Source organism: Equus caballus, chromosome X (genome assembly GCF_041296265.1).
Source record: "Equus caballus isolate H_3958 breed thoroughbred chromosome X, TB-T2T, whole genome shotgun sequence".
In the NCBI taxonomy this organism is placed as follows: Eukaryota; Metazoa; Chordata; class Mammalia; order Perissodactyla; family Equidae; genus Equus; species Equus caballus.
Genome location: NC_091715.1, coordinates 76,675,919 through 76,683,653, shown reverse-complemented (window position 1 = coordinate 76,683,653; position 7,735 = coordinate 76,675,919). Strand labels below are relative to the sequence as shown.

The window sequence follows — 7,735 nt, the reverse complement described above, 5'->3', positions numbered from 1 at the left end:
TACGATATGAGAGATGCTTATCTTTTTATGTTGGATTTGGCAGTGCTGTTTTGGATGATAATGGAAAAATATAACTCATTAAAAAGGTAGCAAAGCTATTTCTTTGAATGTAATTCAATCATATATTGAGTACCAAGAATTAACCCAAATTTGTTAACTGCTTTGAGGGGTGAAAAAGAAATGTAGAGCAACAGAAGAAAAAAATAGAATTCATCAAACTAAAAAAAATTGTGTACCAAAAGACAATATCAACAGAGTGAAAATGGGACCCACAAAAAAGGAGAAAATATTTGCAAATTATCTATATGATAAAGGATTAATATCGAGAATATATAAAGTCCTACAACTCAATGACAACAAAAAAAGAAAAACCTAGTTAAAAAGTGTTCAGAGTCTCATGTCACAATGGTGAGCAGGCCTGTCATTGCAGCATCAAGCCAGTGGCTGGAGGGTATTCAAAAATGGAATTACTATGCTGCTGGGTTTAATAAACTGGGGTTAATGTGAGATGATACAATATATGAGGATGATGATGTAAGAGAAGACATAAAGAAGGCTTCCTGAGAAATTTTATAATGACAGGGTGTTTCACACTAAAAGAGCACTGGATCTGACCATGAGGCAGCAGATCATGCCTAAAGACCAGTGGACAAAATATGAGGAGGATATATTCTACCTTGAACCATATCTGAAAGAGTTTATTTGGGAAAGAAAAGAGAGAGAAGAATGGGCAAAGAAATAATAATGTAGTTGAAATCTGTGGGTGCGCCTGTCCTCAAAGTATTTTTATGAAGTTGGTTAAACCTGAAATGTACAATTTAGAACTATTAGGGCTGCAAACGTATTAATTTAAATAAATGTCTACTGTAATTATTGTTGGGAAAAAAAGAACAAAGGACTTGAAAAGATATTTCTTTAAAAAGGATATACAGATGATCATTAAGCACATGAAAAGATGTTCAATATCACCAATCAATAGGGAATTGCAAATCAAAATGACAATTAGATCAGCTCAAGCCCATTAGGATGGCTATTATTTAAAAGAAAACCTAGAAAATAACAAGTATTGGCAAGGATATAGAGAAATTGGAACACTTGTGCACTGTTGGTGGGAACATAAAGTGGTGCAGCTTCTGTAGAAAGCAGTATGGCAGTTTCCCAAAAACTTAAATGTATAATTACCATATGACCTAGCCATTCAACTTTGGGTATATACCTAAAAAAATTGAAAGCAGAGAGTCGAACACATATTTGTACACCAATGTTCTATAGCAGCATTACTCACACTAGCCAGAAGGTGGAAACAGTCCAAATGTCCAGTGCCATATGAACATATTACCAAAATATAGTATACATGTACAATGGAATATTATTTAGCCTTTAAAAAGTAATAAAATTTTGGCACATGCTACAATATGGACAGACCTCAAAAAGGTTATGCTAAATGATGAAGGTCAGTCACAAGAGAACAAATATTGTTTGATTCCGTTTACATGAGTTACCTGGAGTAGTCAAATTCATGGAAACTGAAAGTAGATAAGTGGTTTCCTGGGGTCAAGGAGAGAGAAGAATGGAGAGTTATTGTTTAATGGATACAGAATTTCAGTTTTGAAGATGAAAAAGCTCTAATGATGGATGGTGGTGATGGTTGCACAACAATGTGAATGTATTCAGTGCCACTGGACTGTACACTTAGAAATTGTTAAAATGGTAAATTTTATGATATATATATATATTTACCACATTAAAGAAAGAAATGTGGGCATGAACATTGCCCCTCAAAAGCTTTTTTTTGAGGAAGATTAGCCCTGAGCTAAGATCTGTGCCCTTCTTCCTCTACTTTATATGTGGGATGCCTACCAAAGCATGGCTTGTCAAGTGGTACCATGTCCGCCCCTGGGATCCAAACCAGTGAAACCCAGGCCGCTGAAGTGGAACGTGCGAACTTAACCGTTGCATCAACGGGCCGGCCCTAAAGTTAATATCTTAATGTAGCTCTGCACCAAAGACCACATGGATCTGATGTAGGAATGTCCAGATCAAGTTCTCTGAGAAACAACATAGCTAAGCAGGAGCACCTTCTTGCTGGACTAGGGGCAAATGGCTGCCTTATGCTGTTGGTGAGATTGTAAATTGGTGCGGCCTTTGTGGAAAACAGTATGGAGGTTCCTCAAAAAATTAAAAATAGAACTAACATACCATCCAGAATTCACACTTCTGGATATATGTCAAAAAAATTGAAAGTGGGTTCTTGACAAGATATTTGCTCATCCATGTTCATAGAAGCACTCTTCATAACTGCCGAAATATGTAAATGTCCATTGATAGATGAATGTATAAAGAAAATGTGGCATATATATACAATGAAATATTATTCAGCCTTAAAAAAGAAGGAAATCCTGCCATTTGTGACAACATGGATGACTCAAGAAGACATTATTTTAAGTGATATAAGTCAGATAGAGTAAGAGATATACCATATGATCTCACTTATACGTGGAATCTAAAAAAGTTGAACTCATAAAATCAGAGTGGAACAGTGATTGCCAGCTGCCTGGGGGTGGGGAACATAGGGCGATATTGGCCACAGGATACAAACTTTCAGTTATAAAATGAGTAAATTCTAGAGCTCTAATGTACAGCATGGTGACTATAGTTAATAATAATATATCATATACTTGAAATTTACCCAGAGAGTAGATCTGAAGTATTCTCAGCACAAAAAAGGTAAATACATGAGGTGACAGATATGGAAAAGAATATGGATAGTAACGTGGAGGTTAAAATGAACCTCACATTTTGAAGGAAGACAAGTCTGACCAAGCTGTATCCATATGCTATTGTATCTTTTTTCTATCTTTTTATTCATTTTAATGTGTTTTCTAATTTCCTTTCATAAATTCTTCTTTGACCCATTGGTTATTTGTGCTTGTGTGACTTATTTTCAACATATTTGTGGTTTTCCCAAATATTGTTCTTTTTAATTTCTAATTTCACTCTACTGTGGTTGCAGAGCATATTTTGTATGATTTCAATCAATTTAAATTAATAGAGACTTTTTATGGTCCACTTTATGATCTATTCTAAAATATGTTCATGTGCACTTGAGAAGACTGAGTATTCTACTCTTCTTAGTAGGAGTGTTCCATAGATGTCTGTTAGGTATAATTATTTTCTGGTGTTTTCAAGTCTGTTTCCTTGCTGTTCTTCTGCCAGTTTTTCTATTTATTAATAAAAGTAAGGTTTTGAATTCTCCAACTATTATCTATTTATTTTTTTGTGAAGCAAATTGGCCTGAGCTAACATCTGTTGCCAGTCTTCCTTGCTTTGCTTGAGGAAGATTGCTCGGAGCTAACATCTGTGCCAATCTTCCTCTATTTTATGTGGGATGCCTCCACAGTGTGTCTTGATGAGTGATGCTAGGTCTATACCTGGGATCCAAACCCGCGAACCTTGGGCCACCGGAGAGGAATGTGTGAACTTAACCACTACAGGACCAGGCCAGCCCCTCCAACTATTATTTTTCAATTGTCTACTTCTCCCTTCAATTCTGACAGTTTTTGCTTCATGTATTTTGGAGGTCTGTTGCTGGTGTTGTATTAGTTTGCTAAGACTGGCGTTACAAAGTATCACAGACTAGGTAGCTTAAACAACAGAAATTTATTTTATTTTGGAGGAAGTGTTGGTTCCTTCTAAAGGCCATGACATCTTCTGAAGGCCATGATAGGTTCCAGGCCTCGCTCCTTGGCTTGTAAATGGATGTCTTCTCATGGATCTTTCCTCTGTCTTTGCCTGTGTCCAAATTTTCTCTTCTTATAAGGACACCAGTCATATGGGATTATGGCCAACTCTAATGACATGATTTTAACTAAATTACTTTTTTAAAAAAAGATTTCATATAAAGTTACATTCTGAAGTATTGGGAGTTAGGACTTCAACATATGAACTTTTGAGGGTATGCAATTCAGCTCATAACAGGTACATATGTGTTTATAATTTTTATATACTCAACGAATTGAGCCTTTATCATTATGTTTTTCTTTATCTCTAGTAACAACTTGTGTATTAAAGTCCATTTTGTTTGATATTACTATAGCCACGCCTACTCTCTTTTGGATGATGTTTGCGTGGTAAGTCATTTTCCATTTTTTTACATCTAACCAATTTATGTCTTTACCTCTTGTATACAGCATATGGGTGGATCATGAGTTTTTTCTAGTATATTCTGTTAATCTCTGTCTTTAGGTTGGAGTTTTAAATGCCTTTGCATTTATTGTAGTGCCTGATAAGGTAGAGTTTGTGTCTACTATTTTGTTATTTGTTTTCTATAGATCATGTCTTTTTGTTCCTCTGTTTCTATTATTTCTAATAAGAGTCAATTGTTAATTTTATTGAGAACCCCTCATATATGATTAATTGGTTCTCTAATTCTATCTTTGTTTTGGCCTTCAAAATTTGAATATTATGCATCTAGGTGTTGCTGTCTTTGATTTTATCCTATTTGAAGTTCACTCAGTTTCTTAAATGTGTAGATGAATATTTTTCATTAAATTGGGGGATCTTCAAGATACTGTTTCTTAAAGCATTTTTGTTCTATTTCTTTCTCTATCTTCTTTTCTTATGAGTCTTCAATTATGCATATATTGGTAATCTTGATGGTGGCCCACAGGTCTCTGAGATTCTGTTAATTTTTCTTTCTGTTCTTTTTGTCTGTTTCTGCTCTTTCTCTTCTTCGGAATGGATAATCTTAATTTATCCATCTTCACATTTGCTGATTATTTCTTCTGCCTGCTCTAATTTGATGTTGAGGCCTTTTAGTAAATTTTTTACTTATGCTATTGAATTTTTTAATTCCATAGTTTCCGTTTAGTTTTTTAAAATATATTCTGTTTATTGATATTCTCTATTTGGTGAGGCATTGCTTCTATTCTTTTCTTAGTTCTGTATACACAGTTTCCTTTATTTCTTTCAAAACATTTAAACTTGCTGATGTAAAGTTTATGTCTAGTAATACAATGTCTGGGCTTCCTCAGGAAATTTCTATTAATTGTTCTTGTATATATATGTATTTTATATATATATATCTTTTGTTCCTAGGAACATTATATATTTATGTTCCTATATGTGTGTGTATTTTTATATATATATAAATGTATATATACATTTTGTTTGTAATATTTTTGCCTCCATGTGATTTATAAGATAACTTTATAAAGCAATAATTATTAATCTGTGTTGTTCATACAATGCATAAACAAACAATTTTATGGTGATAATAGCACAAAGAAGAGAGGAGTGAATGCAGGTATATAGGGGCAAACTTTTTGTATACCTTCTAATTTAAGTTGTTATTCATCCAAAAGAGATATATATCTGTTCCCATATATAAGTCATAACTTCTCATTTATTTGTATATCCAGCTCTTCTTTTTGGAAATAGATATTATAAATAATAGAATGTGCCAACTCAGGATATCAGATTCTCCTCTGTTTATAGAGTTATTTTTGTTTGCTGTTTGCTGTTGTTGTTTTGCTTAGTTACTTCCCTGAACTAATTCTGTGATGTCTGTTTTCTTTTTCATATGTGACCACTACAGTCTCTGGTCATTTATCTTAGCGGTATGTTAACAATTGGACACTGATAAGACTAAACATCGTAAAACAATTTGTCTCCCAGTTTTTGTAGAGTGGCTCTGTGTGTGTTAGTGCACTCCTTCAACATTCAATTAAGTAGTTGACAACATTGCCTTAACCTTTATTTCTTGCTTGTTCACAGACTAAAGGAAAACCAGAGGTGAGAACACAGGGTTTTCTCATGTCTTTTCTCAGCACATACACAGTCCTGAGCTTGCACATGACCCTGAACATACACACAAACATACACATGCATGTGGCTTTCTATATCCCCAGGAATATGGTGAAGCTTTTAAAAGTCTCCTATGGAAATCTCATATCTTAGTTTAAGTTCTTTGGTTAGCCTCCTATTTGTCCTAACTCTTGTCTACTGCCTCAGGCAGTTGTGATATTAAGCAACTGCCATCAATTTCTTTGAACAAACATCCCTGGAGAAAAAAAAGCACTCGTTGAATTCATGTTCAAGTCAAATAAAGACAAGCCTTGCATGTGGGATATTCTAGAGAAACTCTAGAAAAGTCAAATAACAACCATTCTCTGGAAACAGAGCTTACACAGTGGTCCACTTCCATTCTGTCTCCTTCAGTGACTTCCAGGCTACTGGTTTTTAGCAGGATTATGGGCTGTTAGTTTTGAAGTCTACCACGGAACTGAAGAGTAGAGCAGATTAGTAGAGCAAGCTAAAACACCATCAACCTTGCTGTTCTTACCAAGATTTAGCTCTTTTGCCTGAACAAGCAATCCCTGAATTGTTACAAGTTTTAGTTCATTTCCAGAGTTATGAAAAGTTGACTGAAAAGTTCTTCCAAAATTCTTGTTTCCTCTATAGAGAGATAATTTTCAGGGGTCCTTTTTCTGCCATTCTCACTAACATCACTAGTAGATTTTCTTGGATAAAAGTTTCTCCATTGGTTGTGTGCCAATAGGACGATTTCCAGAGATTTAAATTATTTTAAAAATAATTTTTGTTAGTTAATGTGTTGTTTTGCTGACTGAGGGTCTGCTAAGCTCCTGATTTCATCATATGAGGGTCCATTCTCTTATCATTTCTTCTTGCACCTTACATTTATCTTTTTAAATAATAGATGTTATTTTTTTAGAGCAGTTTTAGGTTCACAGGAAAATTGAGTGTAAGGTATAGAGATGTCTCATATACTCCTTGTCCACTCATGCTGAGCCTTCCCCATTATCAACATTCCACACCAGAGAGGTACATTTGTTAAAATTGATGAAGCTATGTTGACCCATCACTATCACCCATAGTTCACACTAGGATTCATTCCTGGGATTGTACACTTTATGGGTTCAGAAAAGTGTATAATGACATGTGTCCACAAGTATAGTATCATTCAAGGTAGTTTCACTGCCCTAATGGAAACCAATGATATTTTTTACTGTCTCCATAGCTGTGCCTTTTCCAGAATGTCATGTTGTTGGAATAATACAGCATGTAGCCTTTTCAGATTGGCTTCCTTCACTTAATCACTTAAATCACTTAAATGCATGATGTTGCATTGCCAACATCAATGAATGAGAGAGTCCCTATTGCTCCACATGCTTGTCACCATTTGATGTTGACAGTGTTCTGGATTTTAACCATTGTAATATATGTGTAGTGGTATCATATTGTTTTAATTTGCATTTCCCTGATGACGTATGATATGGAGCATCTTTTTATGTGCTTATTTGCCATCTGAGGTGAGGTGCTTGTTTAGGTCTTTAATCCATTTTTTATAGGATTGTTTGTTTCCTGATTGTTGAGTTTTAAGACTCGTTTGTATATATTAGATGACAGTCTTTTCTCATATATGTCTTTTGCAAATATTTTCTCCCAGTCTTTGGCTTGTATTCTCATTTCCTTGATTTTGTCTTTTGCAGAGGAGAACTTTTTAATTCCAATTAAGTCCAGACTATCAATTCTTTCTTTCATAGACTGTACCTTTCTTATTGTATCAAAAAATCACCACCATGCCCAAAGTCATCTAGGATTTTTCCTACGTCATCTTCTAGGAGTCTTATAATTATGTGTTCCACATTTAGTTCTATGATCCTTTTTGAGTTAATTTTTTGTTACAAGTGTAAGGTTTGTGTCTTTATTATTT

General features: G+C 34.5%; 1 pseudogene; it reads left to right on the top strand.

The window, feature by feature from the left end:
- Positions 1-405: 405 nt before the first annotated feature.
- On the top strand, positions 406-742 carry LOC100629744 (cytochrome b-c1 complex subunit 7 pseudogene; annotated as a pseudogene).
- Positions 743-7,735: the final 6,993 nt, after the last annotated feature.